The sequence below is a fragment of the Myxine glutinosa genome, chromosome 7, assembly GCF_964187855.1.
Source record: "Myxine glutinosa chromosome 7, kmMyxGlut1.1, whole genome shotgun sequence".
Classification (NCBI taxonomy): Eukaryota; Metazoa; Chordata; class Myxini; order Myxiniformes; family Myxinidae; genus Myxine; species Myxine glutinosa.
Window position 1 is genome coordinate 34367593 of NC_136267.1, and position 15813 is coordinate 34383405.

General features: G+C 53.3%; 1 protein-coding gene across 1 annotated transcript in view; it reads left to right on the plus strand.

The window, feature by feature from the left end:
* LOC137410750 (uncharacterized) overlaps positions 1-15813 on the plus strand; it is a 660974-nt gene that overhangs the window by 53384 nt on the left and 591777 nt on the right. The gene's annotated exons all lie outside the window — the stretch shown is intronic.

Sequence of the window (15813 nt, forward strand, 5' to 3'; positions counted from 1 at the left end):
ATGGCCCACAATGCGATGTCGATTAAACTTCCCGAATTTTGGGAGGCCCAGGCCGAAGTTTGGTTCGTCCAAGCCGAAGCCCAGTTTCAGCTTCGGCGCCTCACCCACGACGACACGCGCTACTGCCACGTCGTCGCCTCCCTCGGGCCCGGCACGGCCGCTCGAGTTGTGTCCGTCCTTCGCCACCCACCGGACGGCCACAAGTACGAGGCACTCAAGTGGCTGCTCCTAGCCACGTTCGGCCTCACGGAGGACGCATGGGCCGACAGCCTCCTGGATCTCCCCGAGCTCGGCGACACGCGCCCGTCGGTCCGAATGGACCATATGCTGTCACTGTTGGGTGACGAAGCCCCTGGTTCTCTATTCCGGGCGCTTTTCCGTCGCCAACTTCCAGCACAGGTACGCCTCACGTTGGCCGGGACCGTGCTAACGGAACCCTGAGCATTGGCCGCTGCGGCGGACAGGTACTTCGCGGCTTCGGACACGTGGGCGAGAGTTGGTGCGGCCGTCACGGACCTCGAGGCTGATGCTGCTGATGATGCTGATCCACAGCATCAGCTTACACAGCATACTCAGCATGCTGATACGCACCTCGTGGCCGCCGCCACAACCCCGCCCACCGCCGCGGCGAAAACCGCCACCGTGGGGAACACCGCCAACTCCGCCGGCCTGGCGGAGCCAGCCGCACTCCTCCAGCTCCACCACCTGGTGCTGGTTCCACGCCAAGTTCGGCCACGAGGCTCGACAGTGTCATCCGCCATGCTCCTTCAACAGGTCGGGAAACGCCCGGGCCGGCGCTCGATAGTGGCAATGAGCGCCGGCCATTCGACCAGCCTGCTGTTCATCACGGACACCTTATCTGGGTGCCGTTACCTGTGCGACACAGGAGCGCAGGTGAGTGTCGTTCCTGCCGGTACGTTGGACAAGCACGCCGCGGGCGGGGGCCCCGCGCTGCTTGCCACAAACGGGACGCCCATCCGTACGTATGGAAAACGCTGCCTCTCTCTGCGGTTCGGAGGGCAGGTTTTCCGATGGTCGTTCATCACCGCCGACGTGCCCATGGCATTGCTTGGCACGGACTTCCTGTGCGCAAATGGGCTCCTGGTCGACGTAAAGCACAGACGTCTTGTCCAGGCTGAGACGTTCAGCTCGCTCACTTGTGCGCTGCCCAGCTCGTCGAGCAGCCCACTGAGCGGCTCACCGAGCGGCTTGCCAAGCGGCTTGCTGAACGGTACGGTTCCGGCCACGTTGATCTGTACGCTTCCGGCAGCGGACGAATTCACCCGCCTCCTCGCCGGCTCCCGGCCCTCACGTGGCCCACCTTCTCGGCGGGGGCCGTCAAGCACGGGGTGGCCCATCACATCCCCACCGTCAGGCCACCAGTCTACGCCCGGGCACGCCGCCTCGAGCCGACGAAGCTGGCGGTAGCAAAAGCGGCGTTCGCTACCCTGGAGCGACTCGGCATCGTTCGGCGCACGGAGAGTGCTTGGGCGTCGCCGCTGCACATCGTGCCGAAGCCCGGCGGGGGATGGCGACCGTGCGGGGACTATCGCCGTCTCAATGACGCCACCACCCCCGACCGCTACCCCGTCCCCCACATTCAGGACTTTTCCACCCGTTTGGCGGGCATGTCCTTCTTCTCGAAGGTGGACCTCATACGCGGTTACCATCAGGTCCCCGTCAGGCCGGAGGACGTCCCGAAGACGGCGGTCATCACGCCGTTCGGACTCTTTGAATTCCTGCGGCTGCCCTTCGGTCTGAAGAATGCGGCTCAGGCGTTCCAGCGGCTGATGGACAGCGTCCTGCGCGACTTGGATTTTGTATACGTCTACCTGGACGATATCCTCGTCGCCAGCGCGTCCCGCGAAGAGCACCTACACCACCTCCGCACGCTCTTCGAACGCCTGGGCCAGCATGGCCTGATTGTGAACCCCGCAAAGTGCCGGTTCGGCGTCACCGAACTCGATTTTCTGGGGCACCGCGTCACCAGGCACGGAGCCGTCCCCCTGCCGGCCAAGGTGGAGGCGGTGAGGGGGTTTCCGTGCCCCCGCACGATCAGGGGGCTGCAGGAGTTCCTGGGCATGGTGAACTTTTACCATCGGTTCCTGCCCCGTATCGCCCAGCTCCTGCGCCCCCTGCACGAAGCTCTCCGAGGTAAGCCGGGCAAAGGCGACGTCACCTGGACCGAGCAGATGGACGCGACGTTCACGGGCGCGAAGCTCGCCTTGGCCAACGCCACCATGCTCGCGCACCCGGCGCCCGATGCGCCGATCGCCCTCACCACCGACGCCTCGGACTACGCGGTGGGTGCGGTGCACGAGCAATGGGTGCGTGGAGCTTGGCAACCGCTGGCGTTCTTTAGACGGCAGCTTCGCCCGCCCGAACGCCGTTACAGTACCTTTGACCGCGAGTTGCTCGGGCTTCACTTGGCGGTCAGGCACTTCCGCCATCTGCTCGAGGGCCGTGCCTTCACGGCCTTCGTCGACCACAAGCCGCTGGTCTTCGCGATAGGCAAGGTCACCGAGCCGTGGTCGGCCCGGCAGCAGCGTCACCTCTCGGCCGTGTCCGAGTACACGACGGACATCCGGCACGTCGCGGGGAAGGACAACCCGGTGGCGGATTGCCTTTCCCGGGCCGTCGCCCACGCAGTCCACCTCGGCATCGACTATGCCCGGATGGCAGCGGACCAGGCCGCTGACCCCGACGTCCAGGCCTTGCGGACCGCCGTCACGGGCCTCCGCGTCACCGAGGTGCCGTTCGACGGAGCGGGCGTGGCCCTCTTGTGCGACGTCTCCCTCGGGCGGCCTCGCCCCATCGTGCCCGCGGGCTGGCAGCGCCAGGTGTTTGACGCCATCCATGGCCTGTCCCACCCGGGCGCGAGGGCCTCCCAAAGGTTGATCGCCGACAAATTCGTCTGTCATGGCCTCCGGAAGGCCGTCCGTGGTTGGGCCAGGACGTGCCTCGCGTGCCAGCGCGCCAAGGTGCACCGGCACACCCAGGCCCCGTTGGCCCCGTTTACGGTGCCAGAACGCCGGTTTGACCACGTCCACGTGGACCTGGTGGGACCTCTGCCCCCCTCGCGGGGTTTCACCCACGTCCTCACCATGGTGGACCGCACCACCCGGTGGCCGGAGGCCGTGCCCTTGGCGTCGACGACGGCGGCGGACGTCGTGCAGGCTTTCATCGCCACCTGGGTCGCCCGGTTCGGCGCCCCCTCAGAGATTTCATCCGACCGTGGCCCCCAGTTCACCTCGGAGCTCTGGGGGGCAGTCGCGCAGGGGCTCGGGGTCCGGCTGCACCGAACCACGGCCTACCACCCCCAGGCTAACGGCCTGTGTGAGCGATTTCACCGCTCATTGAAGGCCGCGCTCCGGGCCACCCTCCGCGACGGCGGCTGGGTCGACAGGCTCCCCTGGGTCCTGCTGGGCCTCCGGACGGCGCCCAAGGAGGACCTGCGCGCATCCACGGCGGAGTTGGTCTTCGGGCAACCGCTGCGGGTGCCGGGCGAGTTCCTCCCCGACTCCACGGCACCATGGTCCGCGGCACAGCAGCGCTCCGCTCTGCAGGAGACCGCCCAGAGGTTCGCCCCGGTGCCAACGGCACACCACGGGCACCCACCGACGCACGTCGCCCCGGAGCTTTGCACGGCGGAGTACGTCTTCGTCCGCCACGATGCCCACCGGACACCACTGCGGCCCCCGTACGACGGGCCCTTCCGCGTGCTGGAGACCGGGGTGAAGCACTTCACCCTGGACATCGGCGGTACTCCTGACCACGTTTCTGTGGACCGCCTCAAGCCGGCCCACCTCGACGTGGACCATCCACCGCCAGTGGCCCGACCCCCGCGTCGGGGCCGCCCCCCTGCGGGCGGACCCCCGGCACCGCCCAGCCCCGCCGCCCCCCGGTCCTGCACCCATCCCAGGGGCAGCCGGAGGCATCCCAGATGGCATCGCTGAATCCCAGACGCCAGGGGGTGCTTCGGCCGGGTCATCCGTTTGCCCCGCAAACTGGCCCTTCAGGTGCGCGGGGATTCTGGGGGGGCGCGTGTGGCAGACACGAAAGCACTGACGTGGTGACATCACCCCGCACACCGAGTGCGGGTGGGCCACGCCCGGGAGAGAGGCGTGGCATCACGATATACACGGGGCGCGCATCCCTGAGAGTTCAGTGTTACAGTGAGCTCTTGAATAAAGACTCTTACAAATTACCGCGTTGTCCGCTTCCTCCTTGTTTACAAACAGCGCGCGTAACACCGCGCTTTAATTTCACTTATTTTGTATGTTGATATTGTACTTAGGATTGCACTTGGTTTGTAAATACAGTATGTTGTTCTGTGCCCGAGCCACAAGCTTGCTGGCAGATCTTTTCTTTTTAAAATGAACAATGTAAAATGTTCAATTGTTTTGACGGTTCTTGTAAGGTTCTAGCATGACTAATTGAGTCAAGACATGGATAGAAACAATCACCAGCTTTCACCTCATTCTATCCAGCGGTTTAGGAATGCATAAACGTCAAATAAAGAAACGTACAATGAAACAGACACTTCTCACATTATAGTAGAATGACAAGTAAAGAGTGCGGTACAGGATTATGTGTACATGTAAAGTTGTATTTACTCCTGTTCACAAGTTCCTTCAGCATTAAAAATGTATTTCTCCAACGAATAGGAATATGCATGGAGTATAAATGTATTGTTATGTTTATGGAGGTAGGTAAGGTAGGTTTGAGTTAGGAATAGCATGGACCGTGTGATGTGTAGGAGCATTTCGTCGGGAAATAGGTCGGGAAAATGTCGCTTAAGGTTCTCACATTATAGTAGAATCGTTGCACATATGTACATGTCAAAGTAAAAGTTTGTTTTTGCCTTTAACCACTTCATGTGCTAATCATAACAGAGACAGAGAACTTCAGTTGTTTCATATTTTTTGATAAAACATTTGTTAATATTTCTTCACATACACTGTATGACATTACGTGCTTTAGAACAATTTATAACAATTTATAAGACTTTTTTCAAGTTATAGTTATAATTTAAAACAAATCTTGTGTGGAACAAGTCTGTTTTGGTTTGGTTGGAACAAGAGACAACCTGTCATCCAACTTTTCGGGGGTTCCCTTGAGCGGTCTTTTAAACCATGTTCGTACCAATATTTCCACACTCATTACCACGAAAAATACTGACCTGTCCACAGCTGGGTTACCATCAAGCCTTGGATGGATGAGCCGAACAAGCTTTAACTCCCGAGGTGATTTACAATTTTTGCGGTTATTGACCCGCGGGACTGAAGAACCAGGAAGCGTTTATTCTCGCGAACGCACGGGTTTATTTTGAAACCCAATCAAGAATAATACAACAAAAAATGTAACAATAATTATTTTCCATAAAATAAGGCACGGAATGAAAATAAAGAAAATAAATGCCGAGGTAAAAATGATAACGTGAGGATCCTCCACACAGACACAAAAACACACACAGGGTAAGGTAATGAAGTAAAGTTCACACTCCGGCACTCAACTGGCCCAAAATGGATCCCATGCTAAGTCGGCAGTTGTTGGAGCCCGAAGCCACACAGGTGGGAAGCCCAGAAAGGTGGCGGCAAAACCAAAAGCCGATGGCACCCGGGATCGAGGCGATCAGGGAGCACAGCCCTCGTTCTTTTCTCCCCTGTCCACCACTTCACACTCGTTCACGAGAGATATAAAAAAAAATCTTGTTCTTTGCAAAAGGAAGCACGACCACATCCTGCAGCATACCAGCACACCCGAGACAACGGGCCTCCTCACAGTCACACTGCTAAAGCCAGAATCCCGAAGCTTCTTCTTCACACTTCGCCCACCTCATCAGGCCACATCACTCTGGAGGGGCGGGGGGACGTGGCCTGCCGACCCTGTCCAAGCCCTCCCCCCCACCCACCCGCCCATAAAACCATTGTAGCTCCGCCTCTTCTAGGCAGGTCTTTTTGCTATCGTGTCCATTGGAGCGTGAATAGCTTGCCCGGCTGATGTTATAAGTGTTAGGGATAGCCACAGAGGGTATTGCGAACAGGGGAAAGTATCCTTAACCCCGACTACGAATTAACACGGCATTAGCCCCGTGCTCATATTCTGGGTCGCTGTCTTCTTTGGCTGTTGTTTCCTCCATGCGATGCAATTCTTTCAAAATGGTTCACGTGGACTGTGAAGGACGAAGGACGGGAACAGTGGTGAGTTTGAGGTGAAGGTGGGAGTGCATCAGGGGTCGGTACTAAGTCCACTACTATTTGTATCTGTGATGGAGGTGCTGGCTCGGAACGTAAAGGAGGGTTTACTGTGGGAATTGTTGTATGCAGATGATCTGGTGTTGATTGCAGAAAGTATGGATGGACTGAAGCAGAAGATGAACAAGTGGAAGGAATGTATGGAGACAAAAGGTCTGAAGGTGAATGTTAGAAAGTCTCTGATGTTATGCGTACGATATACGTGAACGTTTCCTGCTTTGCTTATGAATGTTTTCTTGCAATATGTTGATGCCATGTTGGTGTAGTGCGAGCCTGTAATTCTTACTTTTTTCTCTTCATTTGCACCGGAAAGGGAGAAGACTTCCGGCTTCTTGCTGATGGCTCATGTGAGCGAGTTGATTGCCGCCATCTTTGCCTTGTTATATTAAATGTTGTGCTGAAAGGGAGTTTAGTGTCTCGTCCTGTCCGAACCGTTTGATCACGGCCCTTTTCCTGGATCCACTGTTCTCTATTATCCTCCGTACTAGCTAGCCTTTACCGTAGGATTTCAGACCCTACTTTTCATGGTCCTTTGAGCCGGATAACGAACAGCTGGACAAGGAAATCATGGACGAGAATGTCGCCGCTACCCTGACTGTGGAGTGTACTCAAACAGCAGACAATACCAGCGACATTATACCGGTTAGTCTTTTAACGACTCATGGCACGAATCCATTTGTCTCTGTTTCGGTGGCCGCCATCAGCCCCGCGCCTGTATCAGCCACCGAATTACCGGATCCGGCCATCATCAGCATTGGCAATGAATTAACGGCGTTTTCCCGACCCGAAAGGAATATACGTATTCCTGAACGTTTGAAAGACTATGTTCTTAACTACGTACCCTCAAACACGAGTGGTTCTTCCCTTAATCAGGAGTGTGGGCCGAGTTCTTCTTCCCGACGACATTCGTCAGGAAGCCACCGACCAAAGACTGCCTCACTATGCAGTGCACATAGCTCACGACGCAGCTATTGTTCCAGCTACAGCCGTACATCCATTACATCCCAACTCAGTGGTGTACAATCAGCTATTCTAATGGAAAAACGAAAACAGTATGAACTGGAGGAACTGACATGTCAAGTTGGGGAGGATGAGAGAGCTGAGAAACGTGGACAGCAGCTGCAGGATGAAGTCCTTCAGGCTCAGGAGATGGAGCGCCAGGCTCAGGAGATGGAGTGCCAGGCTCAGGAGATGGAGCGCCAGGCTCAGGAGATGGAGCGCCAGGCTCAGGAGATGGAGCGCCAGGCTCTGAGGGAACGCGAGACCTTGTCCGTCCAGCTAACAAGACAGAGACATCTGAGGAAGGCCGAATAGGAACTGGAGGAAGCACGGTTGATAGTGTCGTTCTTAAATGCAGGAGATGAAGCGCCTACCTCTCCAACCGGGCGTCCAACCGTTACCGCCCAGCATACGATTCTGCACGGTGGTGGAGCGTCATGTACTCCCTCAGTTCAACCAAACAAACCATTGCCAACGCAGCTGCCGCTACTGCGGCCAGAGCCTGAAATTGCCATCACTGCCGACCTGCAATCCACATCTACTCCTCGATTAATCATCAATGACAATCCATCACCGAAAAAGAAGGTGAAGCAAACTCATCCAACTGCATATTCATCCGCAACCACAGCTCCATTCCAAGCTTCAAATTTTCATCCTAACATGTTACCATGTCATCATGCACCCTATCTACCACCCTCGACTTTACCACATGGGCATGCAGTTCACCCATCTGAGACGCATGCAACACCCAACCTCATGGACCTACTCATAGCTTCATCCTATGGCGTACCAAAACCGAGTCTGCCTTATTTCCACAGTGGCAGAGAAAGTGACTTTGCCCTTCTCAAGCTTGCATTGGATCGCCTGATAAGTAATCACACCTACTTGTCAGGGGAGTACAAATATCAAGTACTCTTAACCCACCTGAAGCTACCAAGTGCATACAAACTTGCTCAGGCCTACATGCATGATCTGAAGCCATACACGGTGGCCTTACGGGCCCTGCGGGACAAGTATGGACAGCCAAGGCAACTCGTACAGAGCGAAATTGGTGCCATCATGAACATGGCACCAGTGAGGACTGGAGATGCAGAGGCCTTTGAAGAATTTGCTCTTGCAGTGCACTCCCTTGAGGGTATGTTACAATCCCTCGAGGGTGAGCATGGATTTGAACTACGATGTGGCTCACATGTCGACAGGCTAATTAGCAAACTGCCTCTGAGCTATCGTGATGGATTTATTGAGCACTGCATTAACCAAGGACTTTTAAATGCAGATTCTAATCAGACCTACACGTTGCACCATCTGAGTATTCATACCCAGTGGCCGATCTTCAGAAACGGCACCCCCACCTAGCTGGGATACCACTCCCTTTGATTAACAAGGCTCAACCAACAATATTGATCGGGTCAGACTATCCGCACCTCATCTTACCAAAGCAACCTGTGCGATTTGGCCCCATGGGTGCTCCAGTAGCAGTTTGCTCTAGTACGCTGACCGGTCCTTGTAGTGACCAGCCCAGGTTGGTACAAAGTGATGTGACTGAGCTCTGGAAGTCAACCTTCTGTGGAACAATGTCGGTGGACATACAGGCCTTCCCTGACCCTTCACAGTACAAGACTTGGAACACTATGGTTGTGGCTGCACAGCAGTGTCCCAACGGGGTGGCCTACGATCAAGACTATCTTACCTTAAGCGCTCACCAGCATGGGGAGATAGAGAATCTTCTGCTTCAACGCTCACAGCACAATAGTTTTCCGGACGAAGTCCAGATACTTGCCACGGGTAGGGATTTACCCATCAGAGGTCGACTGGCATCTCTCTCACCTGAATATGACCGTACCCTTGGTCTCATCAGAGTAGGAGGAAGACTACGCCATGCGGATGTCCTTACACAAGATGCTGTGCATCCTATTGTTTTAGATCCTCCTCACCCAGTAACCAAGCTCCTCATTCAAGAATGTGATGACCAACTGCTTCACTGTGGTCCGGAGAGAATTCTTGCTGAAGTACGTAGCAAGTACGGGATTCTGCGTGGTTGAGAGGCTATTCGTCGACACCAACATCAATGCCACGAGTGCCGAAGATGGCGTGCCAATCCAGAGGTGCCAAGGATGGCTGATCTACCTTCTGCTCGGTTACGACTATACAAGCCTGCCTTCTACTCTACTGGAGTGGACTGCTTCGGTCCTTTCACCATAAAAATTGGAAGACGAACGGAGAAGCGCTGGGGTATAATCCTCAAGTGCCTCACTACCCGCAGCGTACATCTGGGCCTCCTGGAGGGCCTTGATGCTGATGCCTTCCTAATGTCCGTCCGTCGCCTCATCGCCCATAGAGGGAAACCTCACGAGACCTTTCCGGGCTCAGATGACCGTGCTCGAACTGCCAGTGTTCAAGTTCGTGGCAAGAACTATGTTCGACCACTTGCTAAATTGATCCGGCTGTCGAAGCTTCAAGATGATGGGTGAGGGGTGAATGGACTGAAAGACTTTCCCTTTTTTCAAATTTATTCCACAAATTTGAGGGTGGCTGTTAGAAAGTCTCTGATGTTATGCGTACGATATACGTGAACGTTTCCTGCTTTGCTTAGGAATGTTTTCTTGCAATATGTTGATGCTATGTTGGTGTAGTGTGAGCCTGTAATTCTTACTTTTTTCTCTTAATTTGCACCGGAAAGGGAGGAGACTTCCGGCTTCTTGCTGATGGCTCGTGTGAGCGAGTTGATTGCCGCCATCTTTGCCTTGTTTTATTAAATGTTGTGCCGAAAGGGAGTTTAGTGTCTCGTCCTGTCCGAACCGTTTGATCACGGCCCTTTTCCTGGATCCACTGTTCTCTATTATCCTCCATACTAGCTCGCCTTTACCGTAGGATTTCAAACCCTACTTTTCAGTGAATATCGGAAAGACGAAGGTGATGGCAAGTGGTAAAGCATGTGGTGAGGTGGAAAGAACTGGGAAGTGGCCGTGTGCTGCGTGCTGCTTTGACATGCAGGCCCTCATGGCGCAGCTGCAGGCGGTCATACAATTGGAGATGGCAAAGAGTAGTAAGCAGATGGACAATAAAATGGATGCTCAGAGTAATAAACGTGAAGAGCAAGTGGGAAGCCAAATTGGGAAGTTAGACAGCAAAATTGGGGGAATGAGAAATGATTTGGGAAGCAAATTGGGGAGATTAGGAAGGAAATTCGGGGGATTAGGAAGCAGATTGGGGGATTAGGAAATCAAATTGAAGGGTTTAGAACCCGAATAGGTGGCCAGATAAAAGCATTGGGGAAGGACTTTGACCGCAGGTCAAGCGGGAATAGCGCATTTGTACGTGACAAGAGCGCGGGAGAAGCGACGTTGAGCAAGGCAAAGTCACGTGGACCGGGGTAGAGATCGTGACCCGGGGTATGGGGAAGCCGGCGACCGCCGAAGTAGAGAAAATTTTAATAGAGCCAGCGGTCGTCGAGGGAAAAGACATTGAAATTAAAGAAAAAGAAATTAGAATCGAATCAATCGAACAAATAGTCGAAATTGAAAATGAAAAGACGACGGAGGTAGTCCAGGAATTGAAGGGAGAGATGGATAATGCACAGAGTCTGTGCTCGCATCATGATGCCCTGCTTAATCCTTATAAAGATTTGCAGGTGTTGGAGCGAGGAGGAAGAGGAAGCACCCAGGTGAGTCGGGCTGTGGTTGGTGCAAAAATAATTTTCGCGCGCTTGGGATGCAGGCGTAACCCGGGCACTCGTAAAAGGGCCGTGGTGCGCTGTGTGAATGGCAATGGCGCACGTGTGAGGAAAAGGTGTGTGAAGGTGAACGGCGCGCGTGTGCGAATGATGACAGAGTATGGGAGTGATACCGAGTGCGAGAGTGAATGCACATCGGAGTGTGGAAGTGGAACGACGAGTGATACGGAGAGTGAGATGGATGAGGAGCGGGTGCGAGGATGCACACTTGGAATGGTTGAGCGTGTGCGAGGAGGCACACCTGAGTTGGTGGTGGAGCGCGTGATGGGGAGTGTTACAGGGGATGTAAGGAAGAGTGCACACCCGTGGTGGTTACGGAATACGTAACGGGGGTGAGTGCACGTGAGGTGTGCGAACGACGAGTGTGCGCCAAGGTGTGTTATGGAGTGTGCGAACAGCGAGTGGTGTGTAACAGAGAGTGCGGTGGTGGAATTGACGGAGTGTATGGGATGTATGAGTAAAGAATGGAACGAGTGGTGTGAGCATGCGAGTAGGGCATCGATGTTGACCGCGGCAGCGTTTAGGCTGACGGATAGCCGACATGAGCCCTCGGTCCGTGACGGGTGGTGTGTGCTGCGGGAACCGGCGGGGATCGGTGTCGCGTCGCTCCTGTTCGGAGAGTCGTGCACGATTCGGGCCGGGCCCCGCCCTGCACGGTCGAGTCCACGCTTTGCCAGGCAAAGCGGGCGGCTCGGTTCGAGAGGAAGGAGGAGGGGCCGGCGCGGTGCCCCCTTGTGGTGGCGGCGCTCCACCCGGGCAAGGCTAGGCCATCGCGCTTGGGAGCGCAAGGCCCCGCGCCGGGATGGTGCTTGGAGCCTTGGCCCGAGCAAACCTCCCCCCCTGAACCAAATGCCGGACGGACCCAACCTGCAGCAGACCAAACCACCCGTATTCATTGCTCGGCTTTGTGAAGCCGAGATTTAATGATGTATTGACGTTCCGGGTGGCTCAAGTTTAATGGACTGTGATGGCGATAGTGATCGTGTAATAGGGAAATTAATGGCAAATGGTATATGGTGTAGAGGGATGGTAGATTTACCATCCCTCACATCGTATGCGGGGGCAGAGGAGCTATAGTTTTATGGGGTAGGGCAGTGAAAACCAAGCCAGGGAGGATTTGGATAATGATAGGGATTTAGAAAGATGACCATAGGTAACTGTAGATTTAAGTAGCGACATCATACCTGTAGTAGGGGACGTAGGTAGATTAGTTTGGATGATAACGACGTGGGATGTGCAATAGTATAAGGGAAGATGGGAAGCACTAAGTTAGTGGGAAAACCAGGTAGATCAGATGATGCAGTGTGTGTGTAGGAAGTGATTGAGCAGAGTATTGTGAAAGGTGTGATTGTGCATTGAGTTGAGTGTATTGTATTGAGTGAATGGTCCTGGAGGGAAGGAGGGTGCAAGTGCCACCAGGTGTGCAGGTGCCACCAGGTGTGCAAGTGCCACCAGGTGTGCAAGTGCCACCAGGTGTGTGGGCACAAGGTGTGCAAGTGAAAGTACCGATGAATGAAGAATGGTTACATGGAATAAATTGTATGGAATACATGGAGTATGGAATGGATGGTGTGGAGTGAGTAGTGTGGAATACGTGGAGTGGAGTGGTTGGTGCGAAAGGAGTGGATGGGGAAGGATGGACCCGCCCTTCACGAGTACCCAGGTAGGGTAGTTTAAAAGTTAGGTAGAGGGAGTAGGTAAATTGTGTTTGGATATTGGCATCTGTGGTGCGAGAGTCGCAGAGTACTGCTTGGATGGGTGCAATAGTGGAACGAAATTGGCTGGGCGTGTGGCCTGTTAGTACGTATGGTTAAATGGGCACTCCGCCACTGTTAGTCTGTCGGCCAGGTGAGGCCACAGGTAGGCTCTGGGAGCCAGTAGAGTTGTTCAATGGTGCCCAACGATCCGGAGGACGGACCCGGGTAGCCCGACGCCAGCGAGGGCGGTAGTGGGGTAAGGGAGCCAGAGGGCCTTCCCCAGGTAGGTTAGGGTAAGGAGCAGGTAAGCTCGGGAGACAACTGCAGTGGCGGAGGTGTGCAGGTGAGCGGACCTGCTGGGAGCTCCACATGACTCAGCCTTGAAATTGTGCGAGGGCACAGGGTGAAGAATCGGGGGAGTGAGACCCCAAATTGGTGAGCACCACAGTTTGGTCAATGGGAGTTCGATTTTTAGAACCACATCGTGTAAAATGGCCAATGGTTTTGCATGGAAAGACCCCGGGTAGGGTAAAAGTGTTAAAGTCATTTAGAAGATAGTTAGGATTGAAGTCTCTTCGCACCATCTGCATCCACTCACCAGGGTGATAGCACTCAACACCACCGGTTTTTTGCAAATGTCTGGTATGTAAGACGCATCTTGACGTGGGGGTGACATTGTGCTTGTTATTCCATCTCTTCCTCCTTATGAGGGATTGATGGTAAATTCGGAATAAATGGATTAATGAGAAATTGGGATTGATGACGAATTTGGTATAGAGGGAAGATATGGGGAAGACAAGACGTCGCGACGAATTTGTAAATTGTGTAAATATGGGGTAAGGGCAAGGGTAGATTAGGTGACAGGGGGGGAGCATACGCTAGGGACAATCTTTCTCCGCTCGCTCTCCAACGCACCTCACCTCTGCATTACCTTGTGTTAACGTGTACTCTTGCGCCCTTGCACCCCGCTAACCCTGCTTTGTCTTCCTTCCCCACTCATGGACCGTGGTCTTTGTGTGGCGAGGGGAAAGTGTGCAGGTGTCACAGTTGTGTGCCCGCACCCTCGCTGCTGCCTGCCTGGACCGGTACCACACTTATGGACCGCACGTTGTTGTGGCCGAGCACCACCATATGGACCACAGGTCTGTGGCCGAGCACCACATTCATGGACCCCACATTTTGGGGCCTGGCACCTCTGCTGGGACCCGGCCGTTGTGACCAGGGAGATCTTGCTTGCGGACCACGGCAAAGGTGGCACCTAAGCCAAGCAGGTGAACCACCTTTAGTTGGCCCCTGCTGGCCCTAATTTTAAAAAAGTGGACGCGTTTTGTGCCTTTTTTATTATTACCAAATGGGCCGCAAGCAAAGAAGTCATCCAGAACCAGCGGCCCAGCAGAGGAGACATCGCAAGGCTTCGTTTATTGCAATGTATGACTGTGCACCGGATGGTGCTTTTTGTGCATATTGGTGTTTTGGTGCTTTTTGTTCTATGGTGCTTATTGGTGCTGGTGGTATCGGTGCAGTGCAGTGTATGCTTTCCTCTTTTCAAAACATCTTCTTTTTGTTTCCCAAAAGACAGGTCCTGGGTTCGCGTTTGTAAATACCAAATAGTGTCTTTGTAAATAATGCTCCCCACCGTCCATGTTTAGTTTTGAAATTAAATCCGTGATTCGGTTATCCTGTGGGCGTGAATCTGTTAGATAGAATGCAACGCAGCAGGCGGGACATACTTAATGGTTTTTAAAATGTCGCACTCAGGGTGAAGTTAATAGTAGAGGGTTACCACACCTGAGTGTCACACTAAGTTAAAGTTCTTTCGGGCCGGGACGGCCCTGGAGGTAATGAGGGTGCAGTGTTGTGGTTTTTAGAACCCTCCACTTTGTAAATATCTGTAATATTCCCTTATAAATAATCCCCTGTAAATAATCCCATTTTTGGTGCAAAGGTCAAAGGTCGCACCCTAGTTAGGCCACGAGCAACACGTAGCACACCTTAGGATCTCTATAGATATCTCATTAGTATGTGTGTAATTAAGGCTGTGTTCCCAATAGTTTGAATCTATGTTGCATCAAGATCCGGATTCGGCTCCTATAATTTTTAAAGTGATTCTTTACCATCGGGAGATTGGGCCAAGAACGACACATAGCAGGATATCTCAAAAAATTGTGGACTGATGATTTTGATTAAATGTGATTCTGTATTGTGATTTTCTGAAGCGCGTGCGATTTGGTCTCTTCCGAAGACAGAAGCCTCTTCCGGAAGATTGCTTTGCGCCGAACAGGCAGAAGAGAAGCAAGATGGCGGCCAAACATGTATTACTCGCGCTCATGATGGAATAATTAGACAAAGATGACAGGACATCACAAGTTGATGCAAATATCCAGATTGTGTTTTCACTTGCAAGTTTTGCTGCGTAAGTATAACCTCTTCTCTTCCGCCTCTTCCTCTTCTAACCGCCTCTTCTGCTGGATAACGGAAGGGGCAGAAGAACTTCCGAGAAGAGAAGAGTCCATATCAAACGACGGGAAGGTCTACTCTGGGATCTTCGTTCTTATTTCATTCAGCATTATTATCCGGAAGTAAAGGTTCACGTGTTCATTTCACCTGTGCAAAAACAAACTCCATTTTACGTGTGCATGGACGTGTAATTCACATATGTTAAATAAATAAATTATCAGATGGGAAATTGCTGATTGATATTTCGTTCGGGGCGATTATACATCGCCCAAAGGAAAAATTTCACCGATAAACAGAGTGAATTCACCGAGCGAATTTCATCGAATTTCACCGAGTTTCAGGAAATTACAGAGATATTTCTTCGTTTTAATTTTATTAGTTACGAGCAGAAGTACACGGCGTTGCCGGGTGGGGGAGGGAGGGACGGGGGAGGTGGGGGCGCAGGGGGAAGGAGGGGGGGGGAGAGGGGAAGGGCACGTATACTTTAAATATGTATATACATGTGGGATGTGTGTAGGTGTACATATGTGTGTGTGTGTGTGTGTATATGTGTGTGTGTGTGTGTATATGTGTGTGTGTGTGTGTGTAAAAAATGTGCATATATATATGCGTGTGTGTATGTGTATGCATGTGTGTCGGTGTACGTGTGTGTGTGTGTGTCTGCCATGTG